Source organism: Protopterus annectens, chromosome 10.part0 (assembly GCF_019279795.1).
Source record: "Protopterus annectens isolate FY-2018-M chromosome 10.part0, PAN1.0, whole genome shotgun sequence".
NCBI classification, from domain to species: Eukaryota; Metazoa; Chordata; order Ceratodontiformes; family Protopteridae; genus Protopterus; species Protopterus annectens.
Genome location: NC_056744.1, coordinates 521534818 through 521555970, shown reverse-complemented (window position 1 = coordinate 521555970; position 21153 = coordinate 521534818).

Below are 21153 nucleotides of genomic sequence, written 5' to 3'. Positions count from 1 at the left end.
AATATAATGTAGATGAAAAATGTAACAGTTTACAGGATGAGTTAAAATGAATTAGGATCAGGAGTATACAATGTTCAATACAGGAAAATGTGGTTTAACAAAAAAAGGATATATTATATGCAAATTATTGAGGAAACTTTAGCAGCGAGGAGAGTGCAAAAAGTTAAAATACTAAGAGCTACAATGGTATAGCTAATAACAGAGAAGTGGATATTAGATTTATAGGAAAGAATGGCAAGGGCAACCTGAGGAGGAGTGGGTGAGAGTTTATAAACTGATGAATTTAGGAGATTTAACAGCAACAAATGTCTGTCTATAATGTCATAATGCAATGATAGGCATTAGGTGACATGGACTGCATTCTGGCATGTGCACTTATGTTGCTCAGCTAGGTTCTGTTTGTAATCTCTTATTTCAGTGGGTTTGGGTGGTAATGATTGCCATTGTTTAGGGGTGAGAAAAGAGAAGCTGTGGTCTGTGGAATGAAGTTTATTGGATGGAGTTATGAGAGTGGGGCCATTAATGGATTGCTTTTTAAGTAGTAGTGTAGGTTGGATGTAGTTGGTCTCATAGCTGGGGAGTGTCTTGGTATAGGAGTTTGAAAGAAAGGTTTTCAAGAAGGAGACTGGCTCTTCCTTGAATGGGTTTCCAATTTGCCTTTTCCAAGGTGATACAGTGATGTTCTCACTGAGGGGAGTTGGAGATTAAATTAAAGTTTCTAATACAAAGAGAATGTGAGGTGGTAGTGTTTTTTTAAGGTAGTGGCAAATATAGGTAAGCTGTACTCTAGTTGTGTAAGCAGGACACCATTGCCTTAAACTGCTCTAGAAGGCTGTGAGAGGAAATGAACAATTTTTTGGACCCAGCAGTGGAGACAGTTAACTTTGGATCTGACTTTCTGAATGTGGTATTAAAAGTTGAAGGATTGTTCAAACCAGTTGCCAAGGTATAAAAATTATGTGGTGGACTGAAATACATTAGTGATCAGTTGACATAATTGTAGAGGTCTTACAAGGTTCAGTCCTGTCCTCCAGCCAAAATCTATTTGGAGTTTAAATATTTTTCTATCCTTCTCTGTGAGGTTGCTCCCACCTATGAAAAACATGTTGAATTGTCCATCTCAAATGCTCCAAATAATAGAGCTGTGGGCAGCAACACAGACACTACATGGTCCCCTATGGGGGAAGATGTGTATATACCAGCCACTTTGGTCATGTACTGTGGACCACAGTAGCCTTATGATAGGAGAACACAGATCACAGACTGCCCATTATGGCAGGGCTACCCACTCGAAGAATGTAAAATATGACTGTAGATGATTTGGTTATGTTGATTAATGTCAACAAAATGGGCATGAGTATTTGCCGGTATTAAGTGAGTTTAGGACCCGGCCTACTCCAACCTACGCCAGGGACCCATGTTAACAGTAGGAGGAGTATATGTGCCCCTATTGGCCAGTGTGTGTCTCCCATAAAGCCTAGCAGCCCTAGGTCAATGAGCTACTGTCTGGCCAGTATCCAGATGCCCAGCTTGAGTTATCTGGGATAGCTCTCTTGAGTGAAAGCAGGATGTAAAACCAATCAACCTGCCAGACATGAACTAAGAATTGCTGCACTCATTGTAAGTTCACTGACAGAATGTAGCTTAGAAGTGGATGGCATGATGGTAAAGGGGAGTCTGGGCATCATATATGTCCAGCAAACAAGATGGAAGGGCAGTGCAGCAAAGCCATTTAAATTAGGATCCAGAGTCTACTACTCAGGAGGAGGACAGGCTAGAAATAGTGTGGGAATTCTGGTGAGGGAGAGGTTCAAGAAGGCAGTAAGGGGTGTCATCAGAATTAGTGACAGATTCAAGGCAGTCAGACTCTAACCTAATGATGGGGCAGTATACATAATTTCAGCCTATGCCTCAGCAGGGTTGTCATAATGAGGAAAAGAGTGCAGTCAGATAGCAGTTGCAGGACCTACCTGAATGCACATATCGAAACTGAACAGCATATACCTGAGTCCACATTGGTAGGGCAAGAGGAATAAAGAAGGAGATGCCATTCTGGATGTCTGTCAGGCAAATGGCTTAATAGTCACCAATACATGGTTCATAAAGAGATATAGACACAGGATCACATACAAGAGTGGCCAACATGCAACTCAAGTAGACTTCCTTCTAATAAGGAAAGGGTGCTGGGGTAGAATCAGCAATTGCAAATTCATCCCACTGAAACAGTCAGCCAACATTCAGCCCACAGCATAAAGCACTGATTTCCACAATTAGCTGCAAACAGTAGTAAGAGAAGGCACTAAGGTCAACAGAGACCAGGCTGAAGACCTGGAAGCTGACTGGAAAGAGAAAACACAACAGTTTAAGGAATTACCCATGGCTCTAGAATCTCAAGAGGAAGAGGAAATAGGTGGAGTTGAAGAAGAATAGCAGTGCCTCAAAACAGCATGTGCGAGGACTGTAGAACAGATGTGTGACCAAGCCAGGTATGGAAATAAGGTATATAAAGGTGGAAGGCAGACGTCCAGGAAGTTGTCAAAAGAAAGAAGGCATGCAGGAAAAAGTGGACGATAGAAAAGATGGACCAAGCTAGGAAGGAATACTGGTTGGCTAACAAAGAAGCTAAGAAAAGAATCACAATAGCAAAGAACAAGACTTCAGAGGCACTCTACCAGCTCCTGGAAAGTGAGTAAGTAGATGGCACAAAGAAACTATATCAGGTTGCAAGGAAAGACTGAAAGATAAAGAAGATAGACATGGTTTATAAGGGATACCAGCAGCAAACTGCTTACCAGTCCATGGGACATCAAAGGCAAATGAAAGGAATGCCTTCAGCAGCTTCTGGGTGAAAAAAAACTCAGAGAAGCTATTCTTCCACAATCACAGAGATGAGGAGAAGCCCACCATGAGGAACAGCATAAGGAAAAATGCAGTCAGGGAAAGCAATATGCTCAGAAGTGGTCACATCAGATATAATAAAGATGCTGGATAAGATGGGGAGAAATAACTGCTGAGAGTATTCATAGCAGTATGGACAGAAAGGCATATGTCAGTGACTGGTAAATAAACATACTAGTGCCAAATGTTCAAGAACAAAGGGAACATTCACAAGTCTGAGCAGTACAGCGATATCAAGCTCATGTCAAATTGTTTGAAAGGTCTGGAGAGGACAACTGATAAATGAACACGCAAAACAATCAAACGTAATATGGGAGGTGAGCACTTTGAGACTGAGATCAGGATGCAGCTCAACTAAACCAATGTTTTTAGTGAGACAGATAGCTGAGAAGAAGCTATTGATGAGGAATGAGTCCATCTGGACATTGCTGGACTTAGAGAAAGCATATGACAGGGTCCCAAGAAAGCTGATTTTGGCAGTCCTGCAGTGGTTCAAAGTCCAAGAAACACTGGTAGAATTAGTGCAAGTTATGTGCAAGGACCCAATGACTCATGCACGAGCAATGTTCAGTCTCACAGAGCAGTTCCCAGTGGGAGTGGGTGTGCACTAGGGTTCAGCTATGAGCCCATTGCTGTTTATACTGATTTTGAACAACTATATTAGCAAGCAAGTCGAAGGGGAGAAATCAACAAAGTTGCTGTTTGCAGACGATGTGGCATTGCAAGCAGATGCTGAACAAGAACTTCAGCTAAGGATAAGGGAATAGAATGCAAAACTGAAGGCACATTGGATGAAACTGAGTAAAGATAATACAGTTGCAATGGCAGCAAATGGGGTAAATCAGAGAAGAAGCTGAGAACTGAGATAGAAGGTTAACAGCGTCAAATATCTGGGAGGTGTGGTTGAAGTAAGGGGAAGTCTGAATGAGGAGATCAAAGCTAGAATTAGAAGGGCTACAGTCAACTGGAAAGGAGCGTCAGGTGTAGTATATGACAGAAGTATGCCAATACAGCTGAAAAATAAGGGGTACAAAAAGGGGTGTAACCAGTACTACTATACAGTACAGAAATCAGTGCAGTAAAGGCAGAGCAGTTGAGGAAGCTAGATGTGATGGAGAAGAAGTGCCTGAGATAGGTGGTAGGATGCACACTGTGGGACAAAACAGCAGAGACCAAAGTAGCTCCAATTGTAGAAAAGGTTAAAGATAACAGATTACAATGTTTCAGGTACATTTGCAGAAAAGCAGAAGACGATCTGGTGAAGATTTGAGGAAAGAGAGGAAGAAGGCAAAAGGAAATGAAGCCATCCAGTAAAGAGGTGGATTGATTGTGTGAGAGAAGACCTGCAACAGAGAGTGTTGATGAAGGCAGGAGAGTGGCATTGAATAGAAAGAGAGAGGGGGATGATAATAGTTGACATTGCACCCTGACTGCATTTTGAAAATAGGAAAATGATGTTGATGGAATTAGGTTGTTGTCTATGATAAACTATGCTTTCTAATATGGTGAAGGCAAAAGGCTTTAAGTAATCTTTTCTTTGTACAAGAAGCATGGACTTTTTTTTTTAGGTTTGAGGAGAAGTTGTTTTAGAATAAAGACAATTGTTTAGCTGTAGAAGGACAGCTTGAAGTTCATTTTTTGATAATGTTGTGAGAATGTCTAAATTTGTAGATATTCATGTTATCATCATGAAGGAGGAGTTGTAAACGAGGTATTCCAGTTTATTTATAAAAATGGGGAAATGTACTGGTGCAAGAATTGATCCCTATGGAACCCTTCTATCTGATAAGGCCAGCCCAACTGTAACTGTGAAAGTTTGGTTGTCTAGGAAATCACTGAACCATTTAGCAGATTCAGAGCTCACACTGATGTTTTGTGAGTGGGATACTGGGATAATAGGCTCTAGTAGTCAGCCAAATCAAAGGCCCAGGTAAGGTCAATGAATATTGACCCACTTATGTTAACTCTATCTATTTTAGTGAGGATGTCATCAGTGAGTGTCCAGAGAGCAGCCATTCTGCTTATAGGAAAGTAAGGTGCATTTATAAAGGTAAGTTGTGAAACTGGCTGGAAATAACTTTTCTTAAGAATTTTACCAAGGGTAGCAAGTATTGAGATGGAGTGGAATTGGGAGTCTGAGAAGAGTTTGTGATAGTTACAAGTCTTATAAAGGGTGATTTCCAGACAGAGGACATTGTGATGGTTGTGATACCAAGGCTTGAGACCTTTTTTAGTGGGGTGATTATGAAGTCTCTGAAATGGTGAAGAAACCAAGGGTAGAGATCGTTAGGGGCAGAATGAGAGCCTAGAAGAATTTCTTTTGTGAGGAAATAGGAGGAAATAGGTTTGGGACTTTTGTGACACAAAAATGAATATACAGGCCACCTTAGGGCAACTGGCAGGCTACTGAGTATGTTGTTGTTGCCTTTTGGCTTTTCTCGGTTAGGGGTCGTCACAGCGGAACTCTGGTCTGCTAATGATTGGCAGTAGATTTTCACGATGCCGAGTTGCCAGCTCAACGCCCAACCTTCAATGATGGCACGCCCATTCACGCATGTCTTTCGGAACGCCACATGACCCGCAGGGAGGACATGAAGACTGCACACAGAAGGCACTCCCCGCACACTAGGCAGGCTACTGAGTATAACAAGATAAATTTCAGAACTTAAGTGTTACATCTTTGAAATTGTTCCAGTAAAGTGACATGTTTGGATTTGTACATTCCACAGAGAGTACCATATTAAGTAATGGATCTGATAAGAGAAGGGTGCCATGGTAGGATGACTTCCTTAGATCTTAAATATATTTCCCTGGAAATTAAGTTGGCCAGAAAGAAGGATTTAATGACTGTAGTGGGAATATGATAATTAAATGAGAGAAAATGGTCAACGGAAGTACCCCGGACTTTTGTGCTAGTGCTCCCTGAAGAGGAATGACATTTATAAAATATGAAATGGAAGTGGATTTTTTGCCAAAGTCTACTGCACTGCACTTTTCTGCATTTAGCATGAAACCATTTTGGAATCTTCATTAATATTGTTCTATAATCATTTGCTGTTTGACTATCATTAAGATATTCATTAAGATGATATTATTATTAATAAATATCATTGAGATATTACTAATGAAATGTATTATGATAATATAATTACTATTATGATTATCATCACTAAATGTAATAAATAATTATATAATCAATATTATAAGAATTGTATATAATTATATATTATAATATATAATAATACGTATGCACTATGTATATCATATTATATCATTTTCTATTTGAATATCATTATGGCTACATCTTATTCATAAAGCTCTGATAAATATAATTCCTTTTATCCATCCATATTTTGACATTGTAAACTGCTTCTTGTAGTAAATGTACCATATTCTTGCATGTGCTACGTCTTGCTAAAGTCATTGGCCTCATGGCCTTCCTAACACTGATGAGTAGTAAGCTGGCATCATTGTTATCAAGCTCATGTTTCCTTGACCCATTCCCTTAGTTGCTCATGGCTGATAACTGAACATGGATTGTCTGTACTGTACTTCATCGTTTTACACCATGATCTCAGGGTTTTCTTTACATTTTTAAATACATTTTCTGCATTTTTTCTAAATGATATCTAGACATCAACTGCAAATAATTATACTACATTTAGAGTTTAGTGGTGAAAGAGTGGCCACTAGTGTGATTTTGAAGAATGCAAAACAGAAGGAATCTGTGTCTGCATGTGTAGCTGATGTGCCTGCAGTAGTATTCTCCTGTGTATACATGGTACATAGTTTTATACATATGTAACTAGAGATATGATTAGTCAGTTTTTCTTGCTCATTTCATAGATAGACACACTCGCAAACATAGATATAAAGCTTATTTCTTATGGATGTTAATGATGGCTTTTAAGGTGATATCAATTCCATACATGTGGAAGGGTGCATACCAGTGTTAACAGGTATGACATTATGGACAGTATTTTTTACCACTAGGTTTTGACATTAAACACACGATGACATTAATTCCTTTTGTATATGAAAACATTTGTAAAGTGACATTTGAAAGATTTTATTTGTTGGAAAAAATTATGACTGATACTAAAAAAGAATACAGTAGAACCACAAAGTTTATTCCTTTCAGAGTGTGTAACTACAACTTAAAAAGAAAATATATGTGCAATATAAGACTTCAGATATGCATGAGTGTAGTTTAAAACGTTTTTCTCTGTCAATATGCAGTAATGTATATGAAGTTAAAAAATATGTGATGAAAGAAATGTGACTGGAGGCTGGGAAGTTTGAGTAACAATGGATGATAAAATCCAACATACTTCAAATACTATAACTATGAAATGTAAGAGAGGCTGTATGCAATAGTAGGGCAAATCTAAGCTTTATTTCTGTTGGCATGAAAATCACTTAGTACAACACTGTAATAAATGAAGGTGTGGCCATTGGGATAGTGGGGATATGTAGTAAAAAACTGTAAGCCAGTTTGCAGAAAATGCACAGAATTCGGGCACTTCTAGTTTGACTGTCCTATATTAATAAATTAAAGAGTAGATGAAGTGAATAGATTAGAAAAAAAGACACCCAATATTAATTGTTACTACAGAAGATGTTGAAAGAGAAGGTGGTATGGAGGAAGGAGCTATTGAGAAAATGTTAGAGAATGATGTGGGCGTTAGAGATTCAAAGTGAGGTTGTTAATATACAAGCAGATAGCAGATTGGCATTTTTAGAAAATGCAGAAGAGGGAGAAAAAGAGACAGAAAACAATAAGAAAATAATACAAAGCCAAGTGGCAGAGACTTAAGAAAAGGAAAAGAGAAATAAGAATTTGGAGTACAACACCCACCCCCCCAATAAAAATGATGCAGAAATGTAGCACTAAATGTAAATTATTTTTGCTTACCAGATACCAGATACAACAAAGAATAATAATGTATAGGTTTAGTAATGATTTATCTATAGCTTAATATGATGGATTAAAAAAGAAAACAATTATTTGAAGAAATTTAAAAAAATGTGTTAGTGATTATGTGTCAGTAGTGATGGTAAGAAATATTGACTGTAACCTGAGAAAAAGAGGAATGGATTGGCAAAAGGAATGGAAAGTGAAAAAATATATGAAAGAATAAAGACATTTTTGAAAATGTATATGACTATAGAGAAAATAAGAAGATATTAAAATAATGCAAGAATGAAACTGCATTAGCGTTATATGGTCTAAGATATGTATTATAAGATATTGAATACATATCAAAAATATATATTTTTAAAATATTAAAGGGATGAATGATGAAAGGTACAATAGATGAAGACATATGTGGTTAACTGATAAAGTTTATATGGAAAAAAGGATGAAAGAAAAGATAAAAATGGGGGCCTATAACAGTAAGGAATATTGACTATAAAATATTCATGCAAAACTACAAAAATAATGAAAAGTTTTTGATGAAATAGTAAGAGAAGGAGTTTGTGATATGAAAAGATAAGTGAAAAAAAAGTAGCAATTATAGTGAAAGAAGTAGCAGCAGACATGATATCGATAGAAAATAAAGAAGCAAGACTGCAGCATGTGGCATCACTAAAGCTTTTGATAAAGCAATGCAGTAGAGTCTAGGGGCATATGGTATGGAAGAAGAGTATTAATATAATAATGAAATGGTATGGAAAGTTATGGGTGCAAGTTATGTTAACTGGATAGATAGGGAAAAATTATTAAGAGAGTAATAATGAGTGTGTTTTCGTTTCTATTAGTAATGAATGCAATAGTACATGCATATATGTATGAAATGAAGGAGGCAAGATGGGAGATGGAAGAAAAAGTTATATTGCCAATGTGTATGAGATATGCAGATGATTTAGGTCAAATAAAAACAAGGACAATGTATTAAGGTTGTAATAAGAACTGAAAAGCTGTCAAAAACAGTTGGTTTGCAATTTGTATATGGGATTTGGTGAGAAAGAAAATAACTGGAATATATTTTGCAAGGAAAGAAATAAAGATTTTGGGTCTGAAATTAGGTGATTGTGAAAGTGCAACAAGTCAGTAGAATTAAATGCAAGAACAATTAAAAATGTTGGCTTAAAGTAAAAGTTTCTATCATTTCAGAAAAATACATATAGTGAATACTTATGTTTTAGGAAAATAGCATATGTATGGGGAATATATGTTTCCCAATGGAATTGAAAATACATTATTATAGTGTTTTAGTTTCATTTGAGGTTCAAGGCTGATCCCCATGAGAAAAAAAAATATTAATTTATAATAAAAAGGGCAACTTTGATCAAATTAAAAAAATCCAGTCATTCATTTTATATCTATGCATGTATCTTGGACAATGATAAAGGTTAAAGAATGAGAGAAAGAAGTGCTATTTAAGAAGTTCTATCAACAGTATAGAAATGTACAGGAAAAACATACATGCTGGAATAAAAAGAATAGAAGAGTAAAATAAAATTGTGGAAGTTAAAAGTAAGTGATGATCATTGGGATTAAAAATGGTATAACATGAGTGTGTGTGTGTGTGTGTGTGTGTGTGTGTGTGTGTGTGTGTGTGTGTGTGTGTGTGTGTGTGTGTTCTGGTGTTTCCATGTAAGGAATTTAAAGAAAATGAAAAAGGACAATAAAAGACAAAAGAAAAAAGACAATAACAGACAGAAGAAAAAGGTTTGAAAAGATTTATGAAACAGAAGATTTTGATTTGGGAATTCTATTAATAAGTTACAAGGGAAAGATACTGTAAAATATAAAGTAATGGTAGAAATAAAATATTTTGATTGTAATGAAAAAGAAAACAACAAAAGATTATTTTTTTTCTTTTTTTGAACTGTAAATAATTGGCAGAAGTTCAAAAATTAATATATAGGAAGGAATGATTTATATGTATTAATATAAATAGGATATTATAATGGAAGTATATGAAACTACACAAATGTGTTATTGATGAATGGGATAAAGCATTGTTTGTGGAAATATTGGACATGTAGGAAAAGACATTCTGAAGAATTGTTATATAACAGGAAAAAAGAATATTATGTATTAGTTGAAATAAAAAGATGGCTGTTGAAAAAGATGGGCATAAAGTAAAAATATAAAGGAAAACTGAATGAAAGAAAAGCAATTGTTAAGTAATTAAGTTAAACTTTATTATATGAAATTAATGAAAATGTTAATAAAACAACCTCTCTACCTTTTTCAATAAGAACAGTAGGATCTTTTACAAACTCCTTAGCTACCACCAACTTAGGGAGATGAGACCTCAGTTTAACATCTCATCTGAAGGACAAGTACACTCAGGTGTACAACACCCCTTATGTTTCTCAGTAGTGCCAGTATTGAAAATGAATCCAAGTACCTGGTATGAACAATACACAAAATATGTGTTTTCTGGTAATATAGCAAATACTAGCTTTTGAAATAATTTATAAATGAGTTACACCTTCTCTCAACATCACTTTGCTCACCCTGCTATGAACATTCATATGGTGCTAAGCAGTTTTGTCTTTGAGGATTTTTTGCTGAAATGTGAAAATTATGACAATAAAAATAAATAGAAATACATTAAAATTGTTTAATATATCTTTATTTGCACTATGATAATGTTAAGTAGCAATGTGGATGCATTACTCATAATACATTTTTCAACAGATTGTATGTAGTGTGATTTGGGAATTATTAATGTATAAAAGAGCAGACAGTACAAGAGACCTCATGCCATCACTTAGGATAATCCCACAGAAACAACTAGAGGTGTCACTATGGTTTAATGAGTTAGAAAAGATAAACATTTTTTATGACTGCATGTCTTTAATCAAAGGGAAGGTGAAGAGCAGTTCATTTCGATATATATAATATATTGACAATAAGATGTAGGAAGTTAGCTTAATTCCCAAATTATAGTACAGTTGATAGATTACTTTTAGGTGCTGGATGTTCAATGGGTTCACAAAGATGGAGGCTAAGGATTTGGCGTGATTACTTTTCTGAGAAATACTTTATTACGTCTTGTAAGGAAATTTCTTATTGGTCTGTGTCGAATGGAAATCAGTTTGTCATCTGCAAAAAAGCCTTTTTTGTATAAAAAAAAATTAAAAGCGTGCAGCCTTGGTTAATACCTCTGCTTACTGAAAATCTACCAGATAGAAAGGGACTCGTTATAGCTATAGAATAAGAATCTGCAAATAATTTCACACTCAGAATTTTAATCCCTCTTGAAATACATTTTCTCCTGGACAGCTTAAAATGCCAAGAGCATCCACAGCTTTACTAGCATCCAAGATGATAAGACTTTGGAGATTTAGAGTTATATGAGTCAACCCTACAAGAGTAATCTCTTTCTATATTAATGTATTATTTGCTACCTCTATTTAAACCATAATGGGCCTGATCTATTAATTTGTGAAGGGCTGTTTTAATCCATTTAGCCTGTGCTGACATAAGAAACCTACAACCTGTATTGTTTAGTGATATAGACTTATGAACTGGTGATTGAAGTGGATTTTTATTAAGTTCTTGTATTTCAAAAAATCCATGGTGCTGTCAAAGGATTAAAATAAATTTCACTGATTTGAGGTAATCCAGAAGATGTGAATGGAGAGATAAAATCAGCAAAGCAAGGAGAGTAGAATTGCTGGAACTGAGTTCATATTCTAGTTTTGTTGTGAATCTTTACATCCTGTTTTTGCAAAACCACACCAAGACAAAACTACAGACTGTATTTTATATATCATTGAGAAAGGTAGATAAGAAAATAAAAAAGAAGACTTGATGCATTAGGCTCTAGGATTAAAAAAAAATCCATGTCTGGTTTATATACAGGTGCCAGGACTGGAAAAATCTCCAAGGCAGTGGAAGCTTTCTTACCACAGGGATAGACCAGGATCATGGGAGGGTGGGCTTCCTGTGGTAGAACGAAGAAGCAGTCCCAAAATCAACAAAAACTGATAGGCTAAGAAAGAAGCATAGATACTATAAAATGGACTGTTGAGGATAAGGTAGAAACTAGGTATTGTTACTATTATACAAGAAGACTATCATTTCCAGGAAGGGAATATGTACAAGATGAGCTGCAGAAGGAGTCAGTTCTGGCAGAATTATTGGTACTGAGAAGTCCACATTTGCAAACATCAAAGACTGGAGCAATGCTAATTTCATGAACTTTAATTGTACTCTGACTTAAAAATGAAGTATATTCCTGTCATGATATAAGCAGTCCAAAACTCATGGAGAAATTAAACTGAGTAATCAAGATTTGCATCTGGTAGAAACTGTTATATTTCTGATGGCATTTCATCATGTCCTGGTCCAGTGGAAGGAGACATGCTGGAGGTAAGTTTTGGAAAGACATAGGGGTGTGTGTACCTGTTGTTTTTTTTTTTAGTAGGACTATAGATGTATGTGTGTGTGTTTGCCTTTGACAGTCTGATGCTTGGGCTGCTAATGAAAAGCTACCACTAGGAATAGAGCTGTTGCAAGCTATTGTGGAGACTTCTGCTATCTGCTGCCCTCTATCAGCATTATGTTGATGAGTAGCTGCTAACATTTATGCTACACACAGACCACTAATCTACTTAAATTTTGACTAAAAAGGCAACACAAACATTCATTTCTGAATGTCAGCAATGCACTGAAGACCATTTGGATTTTGCTGATTGTGCCCTGTAACATTTTGCCCTCGGAGTGGCTGTCTCCTTCACCCCACCCTAGTTATGCCACTAATTGGGATGTCTGACTATGCTAGTGTTAGCTAGACTGCAATTCAGAAACATGTTTATGTGTCAGTAATGAGGTCACTCTCACTACGGACATAGCGTTGTCTGAATTAAATGTTTTCATTGATGTGGTAATTGACTTACCTGCAGTAGGCAATTACAAGAAAGGCTAAGCCTTTTTCTGAACCCTAAAATATGGGAATTTAATTGTCTCAAAAGTCTTCTAGAATTAAAACATTAGAAGCTGGAATTAATAAACCACATTTTTACATTTCAAAATTCATAAGTATACAAGGAATATATGTGATATGCTGACATTATATTGTATTTGTTTATTTAAAGTATGACGTTTAAGCGTAAGTATTCACAATAACAAAAAAAAAAGTAATTTTATGTACCTTGGAAGACACAGAACAGAAATGGAGCTGTATATGCATTACCTGTGTTATGCATATATTACTTCATTTCATTAATACATTGCTGAATTCTACTTTTAAGTGTATACATAGTTTGTTGTAAACATCTGGGCAAACTAAAATGCAGTCTAAGCTACAACGAACTTCATCCCACTGCTTCACTGCATTTGTCAACTTTTTAGCCTAATGAATAGATGTCCAATAGATATGTGTAATAGGGTACACTTCAAAACATCGAAGTAACAAACATCAGACAGCTAATGATCAATTCTGAATGACTGGAAGTCAAAACAATGAAGAAACAAAACATATATGTTTTCTGCAGGGGGTAACCCCCACACCCCACATAAATTAAATATACAAACTACGAGATCACACAATAGTGGGGGAAAGGGCAATTTCCCTGATCCTTACTGTGCACAACCTTTTACGGACTTAACAGCAGAAGTGATAAAATGATTCTTAATCACTTCACTTTTGAAATTACAAACATTCGATCATATAGACTGCTCTCATGTAATAAGACTGCTACTATCAATGCCATTGTTATTATTATGACTTTGAAAAACCTTGGTACACTGCTCAAACCATATTATGAAATTGGTAAGTTTATCTAATGGCTTATGTTTGCATGGCTCACTCAATAAGTATGAGGTGCACTAGGTAAGACATCAAATTTATCAAAATAGGTATTTAAAGATGAGGTAGAGACCTTGGCAGTCTTGCTAATAAATATGAGGAGTAAAGAATAGTAGTCAAAGGACAGGAAGATGTCATTTATGTCTATTAAATCAATAAGTGTATATGTAGTCATCCAGTTGTTTATAAATATGTTTTTCAGCCGAACCGCTTTGTGTTTGATATAAAAGTAATGCCACTGATAACTTTCTGTCCTTGCCTATCACCAACTGTATTAAAAAGCAATTTAGTCTACTTAATGTGGCATGTACCTACCATCCAGTTTAAGTTTTAGAACCATTTTACCTGTGTTATGCATATATTTCAATATGTGTGATATCGCTGGACTATTTTTCACCAAGACAACTACCCTGTTCCTTCTCTGAAGATCAACAGTTGTTTTAAACAAATAACCTGATCTACTTAGTTTTACTTGTTTACTCTTAAGAGATCTCTGACTCCTACAAAGCAAAATTATTATTTTTACTTTTCTTGATCAGAGAAAATAAAATGCTTCTTTTTACTGAAGAATGGATGCCACTGTTGTTGGGAAAGATTTCTTATTACTTCAAGACTGTGGATTTTAAAATCTAAAGCCCAAGTCAAAGATTTTCCATGAGTTCTGGCTCCCAGATTGTCCTTTGCAGGCCAACAAAAAGAGTTCATGTCCAAGGGGACGGTGCCTCAACTCCCGTCATTGTCCTTCCTTCAGGTCATGGTCAAGCTCAGAAGAGAGACGAGAGTCTCACAATGGCAGGCTTCAGATCTGAGCGATACAGAAGGAGACACTCTCACTCAAACACCTAGACAGGACCCCTAGGAGGGGCTTCCTTTCCCTTTACACAGATGTGACTCTCTCGGACCAAGGACCATGAGGCCCTTACTCGATGCCCTTGATTTCCAAGAATTTTACTCATAAGAGCCTACCAGTTTATCGTTGGCCATCTGCCAAAAGTTATGCCAAGTTCAATTCTACAAAACATCAATGGGCCAAGTGTTTAAATCAAGTGGATGCTCCAAGAGCCATGAGCAGAGAGAAGTAAAATGCGTGCTGCTCAAAAGAGCTTTTTCAGGCTAGAGCTCACAAAACTCTCAGAACCTATTCGTTAACTTTACTCATGGAGACCAAATGTGGAAAAACAAACTTCAGGAATTCTTATTCTACCCCTTCACAAAACAACACTTTTTACAACAACCAATTCCAAGTAATGGACACTACAACACTAAGGCAGTGAACTTGGACCCAAAGGAGCTTCAGATACATTGGACCATCATTAGGACGTTCTTATCAGCTCAGATTCAGCAGGCTCCCTCTGGCACTTTCAATTCAGGCCCTCAGGTGTTCAGCCCCAGTAGCGGCTTATATTTGACCTTATTGATTCAGAGACACCTGCCTTTGGACGATAACATATCCAGGACCTCAGCAAGGACCTTTACTCAACCTTCCAATTCTGTTCCTCATCATCTTTTCAATTCAATGATTCTGGTTCCTGGGTGATTCAAAAAACAATTGGTTCCTTCTCAACAAAATGATATCTTTTTTTTCATCTAAAAATACAACAACAAAGGGCTTCAAATACTTTACGAAAAAATTTTCAAATACAGTTGGCTCAAGGACCTTCCACTGCATAACCTTCACTCGGACAAGGAAATTCTGTACTGCAAAGCATTCTATCATGCATCATGCTCATTGTTATGAGCCAAATGCAAGGAGTCAGCTTCAATGGACCCAGAAAACTTTTGGTCTCTCAACACTCAAGATCTGGACCAGTACCTCCTCTGATCCCCTGATCCCCTTTAAGTCCAGGGTGGTGGGTTTTCCAGTGCGCTTGCCTTTCGTTATTTCTCAGCCTCTCTCAATTCTCAAATATCAACCCTCTCGGATTTTATTCTTACAATTTGGCATTTTTTCTAAACACAACCAGCAGGGGTGGACCTGACGAATCATCTCTGGCACATCACATCAATCCTGGAAATGCTGGTCGTTCAAAATCTGCTTCTAGCCTAGAAGAACCGGGCAACTAGGGCCTCTTCTAATTCACACAGACAACACCACAGTGGTGTGGTACATAGCAGGGGGCTCTCTCATTCATACCCCTTTGCAGACTAGCTATGGCTTTATGGGACATAGCTCTAAGTGTTAAGAGAGAAACATTTCTTATAAACATCACTTTTAGGAGCAGAATGAGTTTGGACAAATGTTAGCTCTGCATTGAAAAATTGTATTGCTTAATATTTATTTATAACAAATATCTAAAGTATTGTAGACATTATGACACAATTGTATCATTATTAAGTAAGACAATGTACAAGGCTCAAAGAAGAAAAAAAGAAAAGAAAGCAACATCTAAAATAACTATGTACATGTACAAAGAAGTTGGGACTGAAAAAAATGAAATACAAAATCTCTAATATAGCTGTAATTAAGATTTAAGTAAGTGAAAGCACATTTAAGAAGGAGAAATCTATGTGTTCCTCAACCTTACGGAGATATAGCTTTGTAGATGGAAAACTGATGTTACAATATCAGCTTCTCATCAATGAGCCTTCTGGTTTTTTTTGCCATAAATCAATGAAGTAACTTAAAAGTATGATATCCTAGTAATGGTAGTGCAAGCAACCTTTTATGTACTTCTTGCATCAAGATTTAACTATCGAATTGATACTCACTTTTTCTCTAAAGAAGCATTTTAGGAAAGTGTACCACACTTCACCAGAGTACACTAACAAGGTTTATTTCTTGTGAAAAGTTCTCCAATTACATTTTAGGAAATTGTTACATTAGTGATTCAGGGCGGCCACGGTGGTGCAGCCGTTAGCATTGCCACTTCACAGCAAGAGGTTCTCTGGTTCGATTCTCGGCTGGGGTGCCTTCTGTGTGGAGTCTGCATGTCCTCCCTGTGGTCGCGTGGGTTTCCACCGGCTGCTCCGGTTTCCTCCCACATTCCAAAGACAGCAGTACTTGGATTGGACACTCTAAATTGGCCCTAGGTGTGAGTGTGTATGTGTATGTGCCTTCTGTGGAAGGTTGGGCACCGGGCTGGCAACTCGACACTGTAAAACTCCACTGCCAATCATGAGCAGACAGATAATCTGCTGTGGCGACCCCTAACCGGGAAAAGCCGAAAGAAGAAGAAGGAGGTTACATTAGTGATTCAGATACAGGTTGACCTGGTCAAAGAATAATGTATGTGTGGGGGCGGGGTAAGGATGGTAGAGAAACAAGAGAGGGACTGAGATGGAAGGATAAGAGATAATGACATATATGCACTTAATCATGTCCAGAAGAAATACTGAAGTATCTAGTGCATACTGTACAAACTGCATGGACTACTAACTTGTTGTTTCTATACTGCATGTTGTAAGTGTATTATAATATAAAAAGCAAACAGACAAGATCTGAATGAGACAATGATAGAGATTGCCAGCTTCAAGGTAATACCATGTAATTTGATAGGCAGCCTTAGACTGTCCTCTGGCCTATCTTGTCTTGCCCTGCTTGATGCTAGAGGGAACTTCTAAATATGGATTCGTAGGTTCATAGGTACATAGGAAGATACTAGATTATTGGCCTGGAGGCCCTTATAAGCCTAGCCAAGAATTTTGCCCATGTTTCCCCAAAGCCAGCACCTGTTTCCCTTGTCCAGCAGGGACATAGGTGGGATCCTAGGTGTACATTTTCTGTTTCACAATTAGTCATCCAGGTTCCTCTTAAAGAAGGCTAGCAAGGTACCCTGCTTGACATGGACAGGGAGTCTGTTCCACAGATGGAGGAGCCTTTGGTACACAAATCTATCCTGCCAACAAGTTCTATTAATGTCACAGACCAGGTGGAGGCCTGCTGTGTGGGTTGCGTGAATGGAGTTTGACTTAAAGATATGCATCAACTCCATCAAGTCTGGGTTTGAGACGTTCTTGTATATCAGACACAGGTCACCTCTGAGCACTCTTTACGAAACTGAATAGAGGGACAGAGTTTTTAGCCTATCTGTATAGGATAGGTGTTTGAGACTCTGGATTTTCCTGGTCAGGAATCTCTGTGGTCTCTCCAGCTGCTGCATGTGCTTGGCAAGGTACATGCTGAAGGAGGCACTGTACTCGGTAATGGGTCTGATAAGACAGGAGTACAGGGATGTTATGACCTCCTTGCTCCTGGATGAAATACCCTTACTTATGAGGTGGGCCATGTAGAAAGCCTTCCCTACAACCAAGACAACATGGTGGTCAAAAGTCAGGCTGTTATCAACCTGGGTGCCCAAGTCCCTCACAACTTATTGCATGTTTAGTATGTTGTTATAAATGTGATAATTAGTGAGGATGCCATTTTCCTGAAAGGGGATAATGATGCATTTCTTGGCATTCAGTTTGAGGTCATGCTTCTGGCACCAGTCATTAGTTTGGATAAGGCCCTCTTGGAGGATGTTCGGAAATTTAAGGCAGCACCCAACTTGCAGTTATCTGCAGACTTGGTCAGCCACAGAACACTGGTTTTGACTTGCACCTCAGAAAAGTATATCCCAAACAGTAAAGGCCCCAAGACTGATCCTTGTGTTAAGCCACTCATTATGTGTCTACTACTAGAAGTGGCTTTACCTGTTGTGACTAAGTGGGTTTTATCAGTGAGCCAGTTAGTTACCCATCTGGTAACATAGGGGTTGAAGCCTAGCTGGGAGAGTTTATCTATCATGCCCAAGTAGGGAGTAGTGTCGAAGACTTTGACAAGGTCAAGGTAGGTGGTGTGCACCATTTTCCCCTCATCCATGGCTTTGGTGAATGTTTCAAAGGAGTTGACTAAGTTAACAGGCATGATCTTCCTTTGACAAAACCAAATTGTGTGAGGTCAAGTATTTGGAGGTTGCCAATGTCCTTTTTAACAAGGTCCATGATAATGCGTTCCATGGCCTTGCAGATCAGGCTAGTTCCACTTTTGTTTAAAGGCATGACAGTGGCTGTCCTCCATTTGGCTGGGATGAAGCCGGTGCTCAGGCTTTGGTTGAATAGAGTGTCTAATAGTGCTGAGAGCTCTTGTGAGAGTTCATGTAGGATGCAGCCAAGGATGCTTTGGGTCCCAAGGAGGCAATATTTTTTGACTTGGAGAGGGGATTATTGGGTATGATTTGCAGACTAATTCCATAGTACTTATCCCTGTACTTATGAGTCTAAGTGATCTAGTATTACCTAGTGCAGTATGTTGGGATTAGTTATCAGGACTTACATTTGATTTGTTTTATTTTCTATATATTAAACAAAATTAGTAATTAACACAAAGGCAGCAATGCTGTCTAATCAATTATAAAAGCAAATTAAAGTAACCAGCAATCCTCCTTCAGATCACCAGGACTGCCTAAACAATGACGTTTCAATTTATCTTAAAAATGTCATACCATTTATATAATAGGTCCCTGGTAAAGAGTATACTATTATGGGTAAATAAAAGTTTGATTTAATATAAGATAAGACAAAGCACAATAATTAGGCACATATACCTTATCTACAACATAGGCACATCACTGAGTATATGTCAGGGAAAGGGTAACGAAAAAAAGCACTGAAAGGCATGCGCACAGTGGCCATAACTTATTTGTATACTCTCTCAATGAAAACAATATGCATTTTGGTTTATCTGCAGAATGCAAACACAATATTTTTGTTATAAAAATTACTAGTTGCATTAAAATGCTGGTATTTAAGATTTGAAATATGTTCAATTGTTAGCTGATATCAAGAACACCTATGACAATGTTCTTACTGGAAATCTCCTATAGAAATATATTAAAAGCCTACATAAAATGTAATTTTGACAGTTAGCAGATTAATATTACATTGCGTTCCAAACTGTAAATCACAAAGGTTTTTTAGAAATAAAACTTCACAAATGCAGCCACAGGGATTTGGTAGTAGAGTACAAAACTGACAGCTAAATTCAATAAAACCTACATGGTCTGTTTCTACTGTGACATGATAGCATAATGTTTTAGATTCAGTAAGCACTATGTAGAGGCTCGCGCCACCACTCAAACAAGGTAAACACTGTGACATGCTAATTACAACATAAGCAGCTGAACTGTATGCTAATTAAACAATCCAAAATGGTGGAGCTATTTAACAAGCTATAAAGCAACTGCATAAACTTAATGCTGGTTTTCCCTGTGAACTCCAAAACCTAATGGAATACAGTCACAGAAAGGAGTCTACACAGAAAGAATGTTAGGGGTTGCTGTTGCTTTAATTCATTTGTATGTGCAACAGGCTGAAGTCTATACTGCTGCTGCCACTTCCAATAGACCTAGGACAAGAAGAAGAGTTTTCAGGCCCCATTTAACTTTTCACAACCTACATGATGTGAAAATTGTACAGCACTACAGGGTGAATAGAGACACACTACAGGAACTCTGCAACCTCTGTCATCCTCAACTCGGAGCTAGGGCCAAATGAGGGGAACCCATCCCAGTATAAACTAAGGTATGTGCAGCACTTAAAATCATAGCTACAGGTACCTTTCAGAGAGCAACAGGGGACATGCTGGGGGTGTCACAGCCATCAGCACCCAGGATCCTCCATCAATTCCTGAATGCTATGCTCCAACATGTCATGGGCCACATATATTATCCCTATACTCCTGAGGAGAGGGCCTGAAATATGCAGGAGTTCTACTGTGTAGCACACTACTCTGAAGTACTGGGAGCCATAGATTTCACACATACAGAAATTAAGGCACCACCCAGGAAACAGGGTAGGCTCTGCATACACAGAAAGGGCTTTCACTCTATTAAATGCCAAGTTGTGTATAATGTCAAGGGAATCCTCTTAAATGTGAGTGCTGGCAACTCTGGCAGTTATCACAACTTCCATATTTGGCATACCTCCCAACTGTACCAGATGTTTGCTAGGGGGGATATCCAATAGTGTTATTTACTGGGGGGTGCAGGTTATGCACATGAACTGTGGCTGATGATATCCATCAGAAATGCACACACACATGCTGAAGAACACTAGAATGAGGCACATGCTCAAACTAGAAATATCACAGAGCATGTGTTTGGGCTGCTGAAGTCACAGTTCCTGTGCCTAGATACATCTGGGGGACCCCTGCAGTACAATCCATGGACATGTACTGAAATATTCACAGTATGTGCCATGCTGTACAACATCATCCTAACAAAACAGCTTCAGCAGGATCAGCAAGGTGATGAAGCACACATCCCACCACCAATGCCAGGGTGACCACAGCCACATGCAGATGAGGAGTCAAAGGAGGAACCGCCAGCTCCAGTGGCTGTAGGAAGACATACATGTGCTCAATGTGGCCTCACCTTGGCTGAGAGACAACACATAGCATACTCACACACCAACTAAGGGTGTAAAACCTTCTTCCTACACACATATATCTAATAACATGGATGACATGAAACTCTCACAACCTTTACATCCCCATGTATTG